At 47.6% G+C, this 18,234-nt stretch overlaps 1 pseudogene; it reads left to right on the top strand.

Moving 5' to 3' along the window:
* The window catches only part of LOC115089436, a 1,328,227-nt pseudogene that overhangs the window by 708,314 nt on the left and 601,679 nt on the right, over positions 1-18,234 (top strand).

Raw genomic sequence — 18,234 nt, 5'->3', positions numbered from 1 at the left:
TTCTGTATCGTTATTGTTAGCAACTCTGACATCCACACCACATTCTTCCTAAGCAGTCCGCTATTTCCTTTGTGTTCCTTATTGTCCACCACCAATTCGCTCACTCTGAATGCTCCAAAGAATGCCAATGAGAATGCCAGTCGAAATAGTCCTATTTCAAATTCCGATGAGCAAATTGATGATAAATGTGCGCATAACGTCCTCAGCATGTTGTGTGTGATGGGGTGTCTGCTATCCCTGGTAGAACCTATTCTTCTTGCCCATCCGGTCATCATCTTTTTGATAATGAATGACTTAGGGGCGGATTTTCAGAGCCCTGCTCGCGTAAATCCGCCCAAAACCGGGCGGATTTACGCGAGCAGGGCCCTGCGCGCCGGTAAGCCTATTTTACATAGGCCTACCGGCGCGCGCAGACCCCGGGACTCGCGTACGTCCCGGGGTTTTCGGAGGGGGGCGTGTCGGGGGCGTGTCGGGGGCGGGCCCGGTCATCGCGGCGTTTCGGGGGCGTGTCGGCAGCGTTTTGGGGGCGGGTACGGGGGCGTGGCTACGGCCCGGGGCGGTCCGGGGGCGTGGCCGCGCCCTCCGTACCCACCCCCAGGTCGCGGCCCAGCGCGCAGCAGGCCCGCTGGCGCGCGGGGATTTACGTCTCCCTCCGGGAGGCGTAAATCCCCCGACAAAGGTAAGGGGGGGGTGTAGACAGGGCCGGGTGGGTGGGTTAGGTAGGGGAAGGGAGGGTAAGGTGAGGGGAGGGCAAAGGAAAGTTCCCTCCGAGGCCGCTCCGATTTCGGAGCGGCCTTGGAGGGAACGGGGGGGAGGCAGCGCGGCTCGGCGCGCGCAGGCTATACAAAATCGATAGCCTTGCGCGCGCCGATCCAGGATTTTAGTGGATACGCGCGGCTCCGCGCGTATCTACTAAAATCCAGCGTACTTTTGCTTGAGTCTGATGCGCAAGCAAAAGTAGGCTGATCGCGCTTCTTTTAAAATCTACCCCTTAGTGGGATCACCTCAACCATATGCCTTAGTAAAAAATGCCAATCCCACCAGGCGTTTAATTATTGTATTCCTTGATAATCTGCCCTCCTTTACCGAGTCTATGTATTTGACGATCAGCTCATCACTTATTGGGCCTTGCCGCCAACCATTCTCTCCCAAGAACTTGGTCACTATTTCATATCCATGGCAGTAAGAGGTCCAAGTAGATGGGGCAACTGATCTGCGTACTAATTCCCGTGTGGTTGTAGACCAACCTTCCATAACCGCGCTGGCATTTGTGTCCCCGCTTCATCTGCTGTTGGTACCTGCTTATGAAACAAATGCCATTTAGCACACAATAAAGCATCCGCAGCGCCATTACATATTCCCGGCACATGCCTAGCCCACAGTGTAGTGTTATTTCTTAATGCTTCTAACACTATTTCCCTTAGCAAATTGACAACCATCGGGCACTTGGCCAACTGTGCATTTACTACCTGCACCACTGCTTGGTTGTTGCACCAAAATATGTGTTTATTTCTTATCCTGTTGCTCCATAGTACCAGTGTCACCCATATAGGGAAGAGCTCTAAAAATGTTATGTTCTTGGTGAGTCCTTGCAATATCCATTCTTCTGGCCACCTTTCCGCACACCATGAATCTTGACAAATTGCTCCAAAACCCCAACCTCCTGATGCATTGGTGTGAATATTCAGATCTTTGTTGGACAACGGTGGCCCATGTATTACCGATACTCCATTAAAGTTGTTGAGGAATGAGATCCATATCTTATAAATCTGCCCATATATCTTTGGAGACATGTAGGAATGATGTGGTCGTTGCACCCCCACTGTTGCCACTGCTAATCTCCTCATGAATGCTCTTCCCATGGGAATAACCTGGTATGCGAAGTTCAATGATCTCAGATTGGACTGGGTGACCCGCAGGGTTATTTTCTTTGCTGAGGCCGCTTGTTGTATAATTATGCAGAGATTGTCGACTTTCTCTTCTGATAGTCTCACTATCATCTTGTTAGAATCTATCCGATGCCTAGGAAGGATATAATCGTTGCCGGACCATCCGTTTTACCGAGTGCCAGTGGAACACCAAATTCCCCGGTAATCTTTTGGAATTCCTCTAAATGGAAGTAGCATGAGTTTGACTCTCTTGGCCCCACGAATAGAAAGTCGTCCAAGTAATGAATAATGTTGGCTGATGCTGTCCTTTTTACCTTTGCCCAATGCAGGAATGAGCTAAATAGCTCAAAGTAAGTGCATGAGACTGAACATCACTTGGGCATGCATTTGTCCATGAAATATTGATCTTTGAATTTGAAACCCAGTAACGGAAAACTTTACAGATGTACCAGAAGGCAGATTCTATGTCTACTTTTGCCATTAGGGCCCCTTTTCCACATGCTCATACCAGCGCTACCGCCGAATCGAAGGATGCATATTGCACTGTGCATTCCTCCTGTGGCAATTGATCATTCACCGACCATCCTGGTGGGTATGATAAATTCTGTATCAGCCGGTATTTTCCTTTTCTTTTTTTGGAAAGACTGCCAATGGCGAAAGGAACATGTTCTGAAACGATTGTTGCCTGAACAGACCAGCTATCCTCCCCAGTGCCAGTTCCGTCTCTAACTTTGCTTGCACTTTATCCTTGTGTTGGGTTGCTGATGGTGTGTTACTGGTCTTTATTTCTTCTATGCGGCCTTGGAAAGGTACTATGAAACCTTCCTGAAATCCTTGCGCTATCTTATGTGCCTTTTGTTGATTTGGATTTATGTCCAGCCATGGTTGAATTGCTTCCAATGTGATGGGTAAAGGTGCTTTTTTGAATTGTCCCTTCTCAAGTTGCTTTAGGCTTACTCCCCGGCAACTGTTTTTTCGGGCATTTTGTCATTGGGTGTGGTGCTGCACATGCTGTGCACACATGCTTAAATTTGCAGTCTGGGAAGGTGCATGCTTAAATTTGCAGTCCAGGAAGGTACATGTTGTATGGATCCACTATGGATCCATAAAGTCTAGAGGATGTGAATGAAGAGAAGAGGCATGGGGGTGGCTTGCGGGAATGTCGGCTACTACCTGGTGATTAATACCCTTATTCACTAAACATACACACTCCAACATTGCTCTATGCTTCAACGGCAAGAAGAAATGTGGTAAAAAGGATTTGCATTCACAAATAATCGTGGGAGTAGATTGCTTGTTGCGGCGGTTACTACCCCAAACCAAATAAGCTTGATACTTCACTTTCAATGCATATCCAGTGTAGCTCTCTGCTTCAATGGCAGGGGGGAATGAAGATAAGAGGATTTACAGTCAGACAATTACCAACAAGGACTGAATTGCATAGTCTGGGTAAACAAATAAAGGTGGGAGTAGCTTGTTTGTTGTGGCGATTACTACCCTGAACCAATTAAGCCTGATACTTCACTTTGAATACATATACAGCGCAGCTCATTGCTTCAACGGCAGGGGGGGACGAAGAAAAGAGCATTTACAGTCAGACAACAACCAACAAGGACTAAATTGCACAGGCTGGGTAAACAAATAAGCATGGGAGTAGCTTGCTTATTGTGGCTTGATACTTCACTTTGATGCAGCTCCAGCACTGCTCTCTACATCAATGGTGGGGGTGGAAGGAAATTAGAAACAAAAAGTTACCAATAAGGGCCCTGATCTCAGTGGTCAGAGTAACAGATAAGTATGAGAAAAATAAGTGTGAAAGCTTGCTGGGCAGACTGGATGGGCCGTTTGGTCTTCTTCTTCTGTCATTTCTGTTTCAATGTTTCTATGTTGTTATAATGCCAGCATGTGCTATCCTATATGTGTGCCTGCCTTGCAGAGTGCCTAGTTGGCGAAGTCCTTCTTATATTCCTTGCCCATATTCCTTGTTCCGTGGGTTTCCTAGTCATCTGTTGTATCCAGTGATTGATATTCTGCGTTTCCCATGTCATGAACCGATTCTCCTCCATTTTGTCCCAGAATTTCTCGTCATAGTTGAGCCATGCTCAACCCTCGTGTTCCTGGTATGCTTGTAAGATGTTAACTGCATAGCTCAACATGGGTCCATATTGCAACGGGTCTCAGTGTCTGACCATGCTCATCATGTATAGGAAAGCCTTTATCCAGTTCACTATGTTTTTTGGAATTCTCATCTCCTTGTCCAGGGTTGCCGATTGGCCTTTCCCTTTCTTTCCTACCTTCTGATGTGTGCCGCCCATGCAGAATGATAAAAATATCTATGTACTTCCTTTTCTTGATTCTCTTCCTCATTCTCCTTGGCACGCCCTCCCATAGCCCGGACAAAGTGGTTAGAGCTGGTGGGCCCCTGGACTCCTTCTCCACTGTCTTGTTGTTATATGCTGCTCGCTGTAGCTGGAGGACTTGGAAGAATATGTTGAGTAAGAGCTGTCTGAGTTAGAACTCGACCTGCGCTTGTGCTTCACCCTGCATTTTTTTCTGCTATCACCATTGTCTGCTCTGCCCCTGCGGAACCTGTCTTACTCCCGCTCACCCCTGATTCACCAGCATTGCTGTGTTCATCACGTGATATTTGCTCTGCCTGACCCATAGATCGCTTCTAGTCTGCGTTTCTGCTTTCCTGCTGCACCATTATATTGCTGTGCTTTGATGACTCATCGTCTTCACCTACTACTGCTGCTGTGGCACTGTTAGGTGAATCTGCTACTTCAACGACATTCTCCTCTGCCGGTCTCCTTGATGAATTTTGATCAGCCCCTGATGTCGGCCGCTGCACCTGCCTTTTCTCCTGATTTCTCCTGATTGTGAACCGCTCCTTGCGGTGGTGCTTGCCAATACCACCAAGGTGGCTGGTAGTAGTGTCGTCTGTTCCCTTCCCATGGTCTCCCCTCCTGGTCCCAACCTGGGAATGGGTCAGGAACAGTGCTCTCCCATGGTGACCTAGGGTACCAGCCTGCGTCATCATTGTACCAAGGTGGGTATCTTCTATTGCTGCATCCAGGTAGACCTTGCTCCCAACTTGCCTCTCTTTGCGCCGCTAGCGGGTACACTTCTCTGCTGGTAGACATTTGTTCTTCACTCCTGCTGGCCTGTGGCTGTGTGTTTTCGCGTGTGCTCTGTCGTGCTGCATTACTCGCTGTCTCTCTCTCTGCAGCATGCTGCTGTGGTGCTAAAACAGCATCCTCATCTGTCCCAGCTTCCCTATTTGTGGTGTCCGTCGCCATTTCCTCACTTTCTTGTGTTTCCGCATTACTGCTCGCCTGCCATTCCGTCTCGCTTCGACTCTGTCTCCTGCCCCCTCGGCTTCTTCCTCTACTCCTCTTCGCTCTTGTTCATTTATCATCTCGTATATTTTCTTGCCGTGTAGTCGGTCTGGGCTATGCGCTAACTCTCTTTTCATTTCTCTTGTCCCCTCCTCCTTCTGCACGCACCGCTCGCCATTTTCTTCCTGTTTTTTCTGTCTCCATCATGCCGAGTTGCTGCTAGCTGACCCGATGACCTGGCGCACCTGCGACTGTTCGCAAAATGTAAATCCATTATTAATCTCTTAATTTGTTATTATTATTATTATTATTTTTACTTATCCCCAGTTGTCCCTTTGCATGTCTATCCTCTTGCTGCCTTGTGACATATCACCTCCCCACGGGGCGGGCTGGCCCACGCGTAACCGTCGTGTGGCTTCCACAGGTCCCCCCGCCCTGTTAACCTAAGGGGTTTTTTCCGTTTTCATGCGCTACCCCCTGCCCTCAGCCTCGTGCGCTACTCCCTGCCCCCTCTCTGATTTCGTGCACTACCCCCTGCCCTCAGCCTCATGTACTATCCCCTACCCCCGGCTTCCGGTAGCCCATGCCACTGATAGGAGAGCTTAGCGAGCATGTAGCACCCCCTTCTCTTATGACTCGGGCCGCCCGGGGAATCAGATATCATTCCCAGCCACCGCTGTGCTACTGCCAACCCCCAAATATGTAGTGGCCCCAAGTTTTTATTTTAATTTTTTTTTTTTTTATTAACAGCCGCTGGGCCCCCCACAGAACTGCGGGGCCATCACCGATGACCGTCCCGCACCCCCCACAAAATCGTGGGGCCATCAACAGTGACTGTCCCACTAAAATGGGGCCCACCCGACCCATTGAAAAACGTTTTTGCCCCAAGGGGCAATGCACCCCGCCCTTTATAACACTCGGACTGGAACCAAGGTGCCCGCTCACGTTCTGGATAAGTCCCCCTCCCCCTTTTGGGCGGTCCCTGGGGGGGGGCCTAAGATGTAGAAAATAACGGCCTAGCGCGCCACCAGGACCCCCCCCCCCCCTCTAATGGGTTTGCCAGCTGTATTTACATATATTGCCTGGCCACATGGTCCTGGGTCACCGGGACCTCGCCCCCCTCTACCCTGCAAAAATCGAAAACCCACATTATAAAAGCAAACGCAGTGAAACGCGTGTATAATGTTCTTTTTTTTTAATACTTTCAGTTTTATTATTATTATTATTATTATTTTTATACTTGCTGTGTCGCTGGGAACCCGTAAGCTCTGGATCGCCGCTCCACGTGTGACCTGCACGCCGCTGCTCCTGCTCACAATAGTGCCGCCTCCTTGGTCGCCGCCTCCCCTCCTCCGCTCCATCTGGGCGCCTCCTCCGTCTCTCTGCACCTCAGTCCCTCCAATCCTGCCTTCGCCTGGGGGTCTTGCTGCCACGATGCTGTTCCTCTGGTCGCCTGCCCGGTGGGTGCCTGGGGGTCTCCTGCTGTGATGCTGTTCCAACGCAATGCTTTTCCCCCAGTCGAACGATCCAAAAAGGATCGCTTTGTGCGTGTCGCGGCCCTTTAAAGGGCTGCTTGCGTCATCTGCTGGCACAACCGACACACCCCTATGACATCATAGCCCCGGGGCGGGGCTATGATGCCTCTTCTTCCCCTCCCTTCATGTCTCGCCAAAAGGTAGGGCGGGCAGGGTGGTTTCCCCGGATTCCCCGTTCCTCCTTCGCCCCCCCAGCCCCCCCACCACCCTCGGGCCTCTGGCCCGTGGGCACGCGTCCGTCAATGGTGGGCTCTGGCCATGCAGCGCAGGCCCACCTATGTCTTTGCTGCTAAGATTATTATTAAAGGAATGCTAGAAATAAAACTTAATTGCTTCAGGCATAACCTAGTGGTATAATCACCTCGAACAAACAGTATTTCTCACTGTACCATATTTGATAAATTAAAAATGAAATTGCAAATTCAGAAGTGTATGTAAAAAAAAATAGCAAGAAATGTATAAATGCATTTTCTGGCTTTACTAATTCTGAAAATGCAGTTAACAGAGGAGTAGAAGATTTCTCAAAGAAGTTGGGTAAAGAGAGATTTACTCCTGTGAATTAGAAACAAAGGGAAGAGGTCACCAATATGTAGGTGGCCTATGGCTTTTTTGCTGCTATCTGGTCCATTGGAGCAATCCTACACTCAACTTCAAAGCAACAGTAAGTAAAAAGTGCAACTGCTGAAAATCTCATTATCAGAACACTCTTACCTATACCATATAATTTTCTTGAACATTTTCTTGTGAATTGTGTGTTCAGTGAGTTCATTATAAACTGAATACAATAGCTTAGTGATGTTTTTAATAGCCTAATTAAATAATGCCCCATTGTAAGGTTTTTACCAAGTTTAATGGTAAATATTTTACAGCTTGGAATCTGTACTCAGCTGCTGTCCTCATATAACTTTTTAATTTTTTTATAAAGTAGTTAGGCCTCCATATTAATCCTCTTGAATGCAAAAAAATAAAGGTTAACTAATAAAAACAAAATATGTATATATAAGGGGATACCTTTTTATTGGATTAACCTAATACATTTCTTGAGTTGCTTTTGAGGGCTAATAGTAGGGATGTGAATCGGGCTTCGGACGATTGAAAATATCGTCAATATTTTCAAAATCGTCAGAAATCGGGGGCTCCCCCAAAATGATAGGAAAACCCCACGATATTGATCGTGGGGGTTCCCTTATCGTTTTGGGGGAGGGCGGGAAAAACAGCACACAAAAATAACCCCTAAACCCACCCCGACCCTTTAAAACTAACCCCTTAGCTTCCCCCACCCTCCCGACGCCCCCAAAAACTTTTTACAGGTACCTGGTGGTCCAGTAGGGGTCCCGGGAGCGATCTCCCACTCCGGGCCATCCTCCCGCTCCTGGGCCGTCTGCTGCCACTAATCAAAATGGCGCCGATGGCCCTTTGCCCTTACCATGTGACAGGGTAACCGTGCCATTGGCCGGACCCTGTCACATGGTAGGATCACTGGATGGCCGGTGCCATCTTGTGCTCCTACCATATGACAGGGGCTGACCAATGGCACCGGTAGCTCCTGTGACATAGTAAGGGCAAAGGCTATCAGCGCCATTTTGATTACTGACAGCCGATGGCCCGAGTGCAGGAGATTGCTCCCGGACCCCCGCTGGACCACCAGGGGCTTTTGGCAAGTCTTGGGGGACCCTCCTGACCCCCACAAGACTTGCCAAAAGTACAGCGGGGGTCCGGGAGCGACCTCCTGCACTCGGACCGTCGGCTGCCAGTATTCAAAATGGCGCCGATAGCCTTTGCCCTTACTATGTCACAGGGGCTACCGGTGCCATTGGTCAGCCCCTGTCACATGGTAGGAGCACAAGATGGTGCCGGCCATCCAGTGCTCCTACCATGTGACAGGGTCCGGCCAATGGCACGGATACCCTGTCACATGGTAAGGGCAAAGGGCCATCGGTGCCATTTTGATTAGTGGCAGCCGACGGCCTGGGAGCAGGAGGATGGCCCGGAGCGGGAGATCGCTCCCGGGACCCCCACTGGACCACCAAGTACCTGTAAAAAGTTTTTTGGGGGTCAGGAGGGTGGGGGAAGCTAAGGGGTTAGTTTTAAAGGGTCGGGGTGGGTTTTTTGTTTATCGGCTCGGGCGCAGCCGATAAACAAAACTGCGATCGGGCCCTATGGAAAAAACCCCATATGTGAATTGGAACCGGAATCCGAACCGATTCTGGTTCCGATTCACATCTCTAGCTAATAGTCTCTTCTTTAAGTCAGAATTTAAATGAGCAAAAGCAAGACTTTTGAAGTCAAAATGATCAGACATTTTAGAACTGATCAAGAAGGGCTCAGAGATGTAGGTTTCCTATCACAGTATGAGCCATTAAAATTATACTGCTTGACACCTTATCATCAAACTCCCCTAATCCCATCCACTTCATCCTATCACTGGAATACCTTTTATTAATCACTACATTACTCTCCTTGTGCCTGACTTTCATATGCACCTCTTCCAATTCATAATGCAGTCTTCCCTATGCATATGCCCCTGCCTTTCATATGCACCTCTTCTAAACATGTGCAGTGTGCTATATGAAGTTAAGGACTTTGATGGTTGCCATTCTCTTACCCTTCTACTGTTCTTTCAGTTTTTTGTTTTCCTCAAATAAGGTATCCAAAAATTATCAAAATACCTGAAAAATCTAAAACAGAATTTCATGGGGGTTTTTTTTCTTTATTTTTACACTTACTAGTACAAGTACTTCTTTTTTTAAATAGGCCATTCAGATTAATCAAAATCCCCTAATAATATTCAAAATAAAAGTGAGGGCAAAGTGCCTACTGTATTTGTGAATATTTGAAAATATAAACATTTTAAAATTTTAAAGTGAGAAAACAATCTGAAAATACAAATGGTTAATTAAAAAGTAAACATAAACCAGGTACTGTAATGTCTAATTTCTTTTTAAAAGTGCTGTAATATTCAAATGGAAAAAGTTTTCTGACATGAAATAATAGAATAAATCAAGTGATGAAACATGGTAACAACAGTAGACAATTTAGAGGAGAGAGAGAGAGAGACAGAGAGAGCTTAAAAATATATACCCAAGCAATCAAATCAGTAAATGGCTTAAAATCTTTGACAAGCTAAACATTTGGGTCTAGGGAATGGCTTGTAAATCTTCTTTTGACAAGAAAATGCCAGGAGTGCCAAGCATTATCCTTTTAAGCCATCTCATTCTTTATGAACAATTAGCCATAATTTCTCTGCTTTTAACAGAGAATACCCCTACCCACGATATCAGAAAATCATTTCAGCTCCTTGTTATTGAATTGCTAATTAGATCAAATATCAACCATCTTGTGACTAGTATTGAAAACGTTGACATGTCAGTTCAAGCTGGATTATTGATCTGCCAGAAAACAACTTTAATGGGTAGCCATCAAGTGTTTTGCTTATGTCATATATGAAATTATATATTTAGAAACATGGTACCATCAGCTCCTATTTTGTCATTGTTTTGGGCTCATAATTCCTTTGTGATATCACCAACAAATGAAAAAGTAGCTAGTTTTCTGATCAATCACTTGTAACTAATGCCATAGAATCTTAAGCATTGCTTAATAGAGAAGTGCATATATTTCAATCTCTTTGGAAAAATGTGACAAATGGGTTGATTTTCGGTTCAGGTCAAGTGAACCGAATGGCCATGCTCCCTGAAAAAAAAAATCAGAATCCTTGGTCCTAATCGTTCGGTCCTATTAAAGACTATGGGGATTTTTAGACAGTGCATTTTTTAGACTTCAAGACAGACAAAGTGCATCCAGTTGCAGATGGGACAAGAAATGAGAAGCCAAATCATGTTTCAGCACTTTTTCATCCAGCCTATCACAGCTGGCAGCTGCATGTCATAGCTTTATTATTTTTTAGGTGAAAGTTAACCTAAAAGCAGTTTGAGCAAAGGCCATTTTGTTCTCAGCCATTACTCTGATAGATCTCAGAGAGAGAAGGCAGAAATTCTGAAGTTTCTTGTTTTAAGACTTAGTCATTGAGTGACTTTAGCAGCACACTTTGCTTTCTCGAAATTATCTTTTTTCTAATATTTTTTCACTATGTGCTTCAGCGTGCTACCTAGTAGCTAGAGAAAGTCTGTAATCTCTGTGAGAGGATTATAGTTTGTATCATCAGGGTAAGAGTTCCATTAAAGCTGACCCTGTGCCAGTGGTTGTACAAAAGATACAGAGAGATTATCTGTCTTTTTCCATAGACAGACACTGCCTTTAATATATGCTTCATGTGTATTCATTAGAGAGATCCTGAAATCCTAACTGGTTGGGGAGCCCAAGGACTGGTTTGAGCACCAATGACTTAGGAATCAGTGTGACCGGGTACTGATTCCTGTATGTGTAACTCTTGCATTAAGTTTGATTTATTTTCTTAGTGTGAATATAGAAACATAGAAATGACAGCAGAAAAGAACCAAATGGTCCATCCAATCTGCCACGCTGTGCAGGTTACCCCCATGCTTATCAGTTTCCCAAACTGTAAATGTCAGGGCACTCGTTTCTTACTGTCTGAATCTAATTCCCTGTTACCTCTTACCATTGAAGCAGAGAGCAATGATGGAGTTGAATTAACAGTATGTAGGCTTATTGGTTAAGGGGTGGATTTTCAGCGCCCTGCTCGCCTAAATCCGCCCAAAACCGGGCGGATTTAGGCGAGCAGGGCCCTGCGCGCCGGTAAGCCTATTTTACATAGGCCTACGGCGCGCGCAGACCCCGGGACTCGCGTACGTCCCGGGGTTTTCGGAGGGGGGCGTGTCGGGGGCGTGTCGGGGGGCGGGCCCGGTCGACGCGGCGTTTCGGGGGCGTGTCGGCCGCGTTTTGGGGGCGGGTACGGGGCGTGGCTACGGCCCGGGGGCGTGGCCACGCCCTCCGTACCCGCCCCCAGGTCGCGGCCCGGCGCGCAGCAGGCCCGCTGGCGCGCGGGGATTTACGTCTCCCTCCGGGAGGCGTAAATCCCCCGACAAAGGTAAGGGGGGGGTGTAGACAGGGCCGGGTGGGTGGGTTAGGTAGGGGAAGGGAGGGTAAGGTGAGGGGAGGGCAAAGGAAAGTTCCCTCCGAGGCCGCTCCGATTTCGGAGCGGCCTTGGAGGGAACGGGGGGAGGCAGCGCGGCTCGGCGCGCGCAGGCTATACAAAATCGATAGCCTTGCGCGCGCCGATCCAGGATTTTAGTGGATACGCGCGGCTCCGCGCGTATCTACTAAAATCCAGCGTACTTTTGCTTGAGTCTGATGCGCAAGCAAAAGTAGGCTGTTCGCGCGCCTCTTAAAATCTACCCCTAAGGGTAGTAACTGCCACAGCAGCAAGTTACCCCCATGCTTATTTGTTTCCCCAGACTGTAAAAGTCGGGGCCCTTGGTTGCTGTCTGAATTCCATTCCCCTTTCCCCTGTATTTGAAGCAGAGAGCACTGATAGAGTTGAATTAACAGTATGTAGGCTTATTAGTTAAGGGTACTAACCGCCACACCAGGAAGTTACCCCTATGCACTCTTTTTCTTCATTTCCATCCTCTAGCCTTTAGGGATCCACAGTGTTTATCCCATGCCCCTTTGAAATCTTTCACCATTTTTGTCTTCGCCACCTCCTCTGGAAGGGCATTCCAGGCATCCACCACCCTTTCTGTGAAGAAATATTTCCTGATGTTGGTTCTGAGTCGTCCTCTCTGGAATTTCATTTCGTGACCCCTAGTTCTACTGATCTCTTTCCAATGGAAAAGATTTGATGATTGTGCATCATTAAAACCTTTCAGGTATCTGAAGTTCTGCATCATATCTCCCCTGTACCTCCTCTCCTCCAGGATATACATATTCAGATCCTTCAGCCTCTCCCCATAGTTCTTCTCATACAGACCCCACACCATTTTGGTCCCTGGACTGCCTCCAACCTGTCTTTATTCCCCTTCAGATATGAACTCTAGAACTGCACACAGTAATCCAAATGAGACCTCACCAAGGAACCTGTACAAGGGGATTATCACCTCCTTTTTCTTACTGGTTATTCCTCCCTCTATGCAGCCCAGCATTCTTCTGACTTTAGCTATTGGCTTGTCACATTGTTTCACCATCTTCAGATTTCCAGACACACTGTTACCCCAAGATCCCTCTCCTGGTCCGTGCACATCAGTCTTATATCCCCCATCACATACAGCTCTTTTGGATTGCCGCACCCCAGGTGCATGACTCTGCACTTCTTGGCACTGAACTCCAGCTGCCAAATCTTTGCCTACTCTTCCAGCTTTCTTAAATCACTTTTTATTCTCTCTACTCTTTCAGGCATATCCACTCTATTGCAGTTCTTCTTAGTATTATCCACAAATAGACAACTTTACCTTCTATCCCTTCTGCAATTATGTGTGCATGTTCATTGGCTCGCGCCCAGAGATATTGCCATTTTATTACATATGCACGAATATGTGCACGTTATAAAATAGCCTGACCGCATGCAAATGTGCACACAATTTCAAGTTGTCATGCACCCATGTGCACAAATGCCGCTTCTACCGTGTAAGTGGTGGGATTTTAAAAGCATGCTCGCCAATGCCATTACCGGGTTTTCCAGTTCGTTCCCAGTTCACCCAGGTAAAGAAAAGGACTTCCAAACCCTACTAGTTTAATAGCCTCCCTTCTCCCCTGTTATTCCCGACCCTTAAAACCCCACCGATCTGTCTCTTTGTCTTTATTACTTGCATGTCATCCATAGCAGAAGTAAAGTTACACGGCAGGGGACCCCCAGTGTGCGCCTGTGCATATAAGTATTTATGCACAGATTTCAATAGTGAAATCCAGGAATGCCCATTTCCCACCGAGACCAGGCCCATTCCCCCCGCCCCTTTTTGGGAACTTTTCATTTGCGTGCGTATGTACGTGGCCAGTTTTTAAAATCCGTTCGGCAGGCGCTGGCCCAATTTGTGCACATATCTCCCAGTTTTGGCATGTGCCAGGCTTTTAAATTCACCATTTAGGAGTCAATTTTAAAAGCATTGCTTGTGCTAAAATGCTCACGTACGCACATATGTGGGCCACACATAAGCAACGCAGATTTTAAAAGCTGTGATTTATGTGTATATATGTGACCAGAAAATAAGGGGGATAGTGCAAAGGGGCGAGGCATGGGCATTTCAGGGCAGGGCTAACGGTTATATGCGAAACTCCATATTTTAAAACCGGGGGGTCACAGCATATGGTGGCTTATTAGCCACATAACTTTACTGCTGCTCCAGATGAAGAGCAAGTTTGCAGATCTCGCATTTTTGGGCTTACATGACAGGGTGAGGGTTCCGGGTCAACTGGGGGATGTGCGGGATGAAGAACCAGAGGGGTCTGGATGGCCTCGAGACTGACTAGGCAAGCTGGTGGATTCATTGGAAAACCTGGGAACGTCCTTCGTGTGAGCATGTTTTAAAATTCGTTCACATACGTGCATTAAAGCCGGCAAAGACCTATGGAAGATACGTGAAGTAGGTTTGCTCGAGTAGCCTCTTAAAATTAGGAGCATACTTATGCATGGTAAGCGTATTTTAAATCGTACACGCACAAGTGCACACATGATTTAAAATTCAAGCGTACCTTCACTCCTGCCTCGGTACACACGTGTATGGGCATGTGCGCACCAGTTTTAAAATTAGCCTATATGCTCTGCATGTGACAAAAGTGACTGAATGACCTACTGTTTTTATGTGTGCATACTATGGACAGGGTTGTAGCAAAGGTATTAAGTGCCCTAGGTGAAACTTCAGCCATACATCAAGCACCCCCAGCCTTAGGAGCACTTCCTTCTCTCGCTCTTCCCAACCCCCTACTCTAGCATTCCTTTATTTTCTCCTCCCCCCCCCCACTTCAATTCTCTTTCTTTCTGAGCCCAGGGGGAATCTAGATTCCCCTCTCCCTCCCGCTTCCCCACCGGTAGCAACATCATCCTCTGCTTCCTTCCTCTGGGATCTCCCCCTCCTTTCCTCTTACAGGGAAGCTTGTGTTGTGATGGACGGAATCCGGAAGTGGACCCTTAGGCCGACTGCCCCGCGGGAACAGTCGGGAGGCAGAACTCCCACTGGGCAACTGGAGCTTCACCTGGAAACCCGCGACTCTACCAGAGGAGCTGTGAGAGCCCGGGTCGCTAGGACTTAGGAGTCTTCGCCCTGGAAGTCCGAGGTCCCCCCAGGAGGAGCCCGTAGGGACCCGGACCGCTGGGACTTAGGCGAGGATGAAGAAGCCCAGGAGTGAAGTACGGACCGGAGTCTAGGCAGGCGGCAGGCAAGCAGAAATTGAAGTCACGGACCGGGGTCAAGGCAGGCTGAAGACAAGCTGGAATCGGAGTCACGGACCGGGGTCAAGGCAGGCAGAATCCAAGGTCAGGCAGCAGGAATCAGGAACCGGGTTAGCAGCAAGGCAACTAGTACTTCAAAGAAGGAACCTCGTTGCAAGGCAATTCGAAAAGCCCCGGGTCCCGGTTTAAATCCCTTACCCGGCGTCTGACATCACGGGGGGCGTGTCAGCACATCCGGGTGCTGACAGCAGAAAAAACCCCCCGTCGCGCGCGCGCGTTCCCCCGAAGGGGAGGAGTCCCTCGCGACGGCCGGCGGCGTTTCGCACGAGGAGGAACCAGGCCCATGCTGCCCGCACGAGCTCCGAGCCCGCGGACCGCGGTCCAGACCCGGGACCCGGAGGGAAGGTAAGGGCTCGGACGCCCCCGTGGCGGCCGAGACCGCAACAGCTTGGGGAACAACAGTTCGGTCTCACCTGGGGCTGGGTCAACATTTGGAGTGTGAGTGCTGGGCTCAGGAGGTGTAGGTCTCAAAACAAGATAACCATCCTTCTCCTCCTCACCATGCTCCTCTTGCTGCATTTACTCTTCTGCTATCTTTTTGCATGCTCAGGACACAGGAATAGCATAATAATAAGGGGAGAGGGTGGACTCCTGCCTGCATCAGAACTACATGACAGGAACCTATTACCAGCTCATTTCTTCTAAGCCATAGCAGGCAAAGCTGGTTTGGTCCACTAGTGAATGGCTTGATTGATGCCAGTCTGGTCCTATTGCTGCTTCTAATCCACAATACAATGGCACTCTAGGCAGCTTCCTAGTCCCCCCTAGTTCTTCCACTGGTCCACTCCTGACTAGTACTGACATTGTAACATTAAAAGATCCTACCTACTAGCGATTTGTTTTAATAAATTCCACCATGTCACTGGCATCGAGGCGAATGTTGCAATGCGAGAGGAAGAAGGGGGGCTGTGGGATATTTTAAGCAGAGCATGAAGGGTGGGCAGAAGCTCCATGAGAAGCAGGAAGCAGTGGGGCACTTGTGCACTTGGTTTTGCCAGGATATAGGCACCAGAGGGAATACCACCCATCTAATGATGCAGAAGGTTAGTGGAGAAACAAACACCTCCTCACAATTTGTCTGTGGATATCAAGATCAGTGTGGATTGCCCCCGGGACATCAGGATTGGTTACGCATAACACAGGCAGTTCAAGTCCTGAAGCCCTTCAAGGATGCCTTGGAGGATTTGAACTCAAAAACAGCCAGCCTGGGCAAGGTCATCCCTAAAATCAATATCCTGATGGAGAATTTACAGGATTTCTGGCAGGAACAGAGGCAGGTACCAGAAATGTTGGTGCTCATGGATTCCTTGTGTGTCTCATAGGTGAAAAGCAGTATCGCCCTTCCTTACAGGAAGGAGAAGCTGGTGGCTAGGGTACAAGAATGGACATGCTAGAGAGAAAGGTGTAGTAAGGTTGCATTGGAGGAAAAACAGGGCTTCCCATGCAGTGCTGTCAGTATTAGCATCACCCTGAAAGCTAAGACAACCTCCTCTATGTAAAATAAAAAGTTTAAAAAATGAAGCACAGCGACTGCCCCCCCCCCCCAGCCCCACCCCCACCCCTCCAAAGTTGAACATTAAAGTCATTGGGGGTTCAGGAATACTCCCATAACTCAATAGTCATCTAAAGTCATTGGGGTACAATGTAGCCCCACATCAAGCCCTCCGCCTCCCACCCAAAGGTGTGAAATAAATCATTGAGTATTCATGGACCATCCCCGGCACCCTCATGCACTTCTAACCCCCCTCTTACATCCCTGAAACTTTAAAAAAAAGCTTAAGTCCAATCCCCAGTCACATGATAAGGGCAAAGTCAAGTAAACACCATTTTGAAAATTGGCATCGACCGGGCGGTGTGCTAGGGGATGCCCTGGCCTCAAGGGACTTTCAGCTTATTTTAAAGATTCAGGGTGTGCAGGAAGGGGTTCAGAGAGCGGGGGGGGGGGGGGATACCTGAACCCCCAATGATTTATTTCAAGCATTTGGGGGAGAGGGGTGCCAGTGGGAGTACACTATACCCCAATGACTTTAGGTGACTATTGAGGTAGGGGGTACCCATGAACCCCCAAAGATATTAATGTTCAACTTTGGAGGGGTAGGGGTGTTGTTATTTTATTGTGACTGGCCACTTTCTTGGATGGCTACGATAAAATATTTGCATCAGATTGACTAATAATGACCTGCTTTTGCATGCATTTGTATTATTCATGCATTGTCGGGACCACTATTGCTCCTAAAGTGCTACTCGCTGCATTCTTTTGTCCCACAGTATGTGGCTGCCAGACAAAAGAATGCTTCATAGAGCTGTAACCTTTTTGCAGGGGATGGGCCCCATTATCATGGCAACACTCCGCCCCCTCTTTAAAAAAATAGTGGCCGGCTTAGCCAGCTAACTCAACTCTTCCCAGTTATGCCCCCAGAATGCCCCAAACTTAGTACTTGATTCACTAAAAGTTTTTCCCATAGACACAAAATGGGAGAAAAGCCTTAATGAATCTGGCCCTTAGCCAGCTAAATTCTAGCCAGTTATCTTATTAACCAGCTAGAATTTAGCTACATAAATGCCCAAATATTAAGCTTTTGAATATGGACTTTAAGAAATATAACACATCAATCATAATAGTAAAACTATACTAACAGAATAAATATTTAAAAACAGATGACAAACAGAATGTAATTCTCAAAAAAACAATAAAATATTTCAAAACAACAGACATATCAAATAACATCCAAAAATTAAAACTGATAAGAATTTTAAAAATCCCCACTCTCCGTTCCTGGGATCCTTTGATTTCTAGTCATCCTGAGATCTCGTGGTTTGGGGGAGGAGGGCCATACAAACTTTATCCTCTCTCTTTCACATACAGATTTACACACTCCATCTCTCATACACATACTCATGCTCTCACCCCCCCCCCTTTCTCACATATACAGGCTCTCTCTCCCTCACACACATACACACTGGCTTTCATGCACACCCTCCCTCTCTCTCTCTCTCTCTCATTCATTCATACACACACACACATATATGCACACAGAGTCTCACACAAACCCTCTCTCTCACACACACATAGAGGCTCCCTCACATATACATATATATACACACACTCT

This window comes from Rhinatrema bivittatum, chromosome 4, assembly GCF_901001135.1.
Source record: "Rhinatrema bivittatum chromosome 4, aRhiBiv1.1, whole genome shotgun sequence".
Classification (NCBI taxonomy): domain Eukaryota; kingdom Metazoa; phylum Chordata; class Amphibia; order Gymnophiona; family Rhinatrematidae; genus Rhinatrema; species Rhinatrema bivittatum.
The sequence above is the reverse complement of the archived record's forward strand: the minus strand, read 5'-3'. Positions and strand labels throughout refer to the sequence as shown.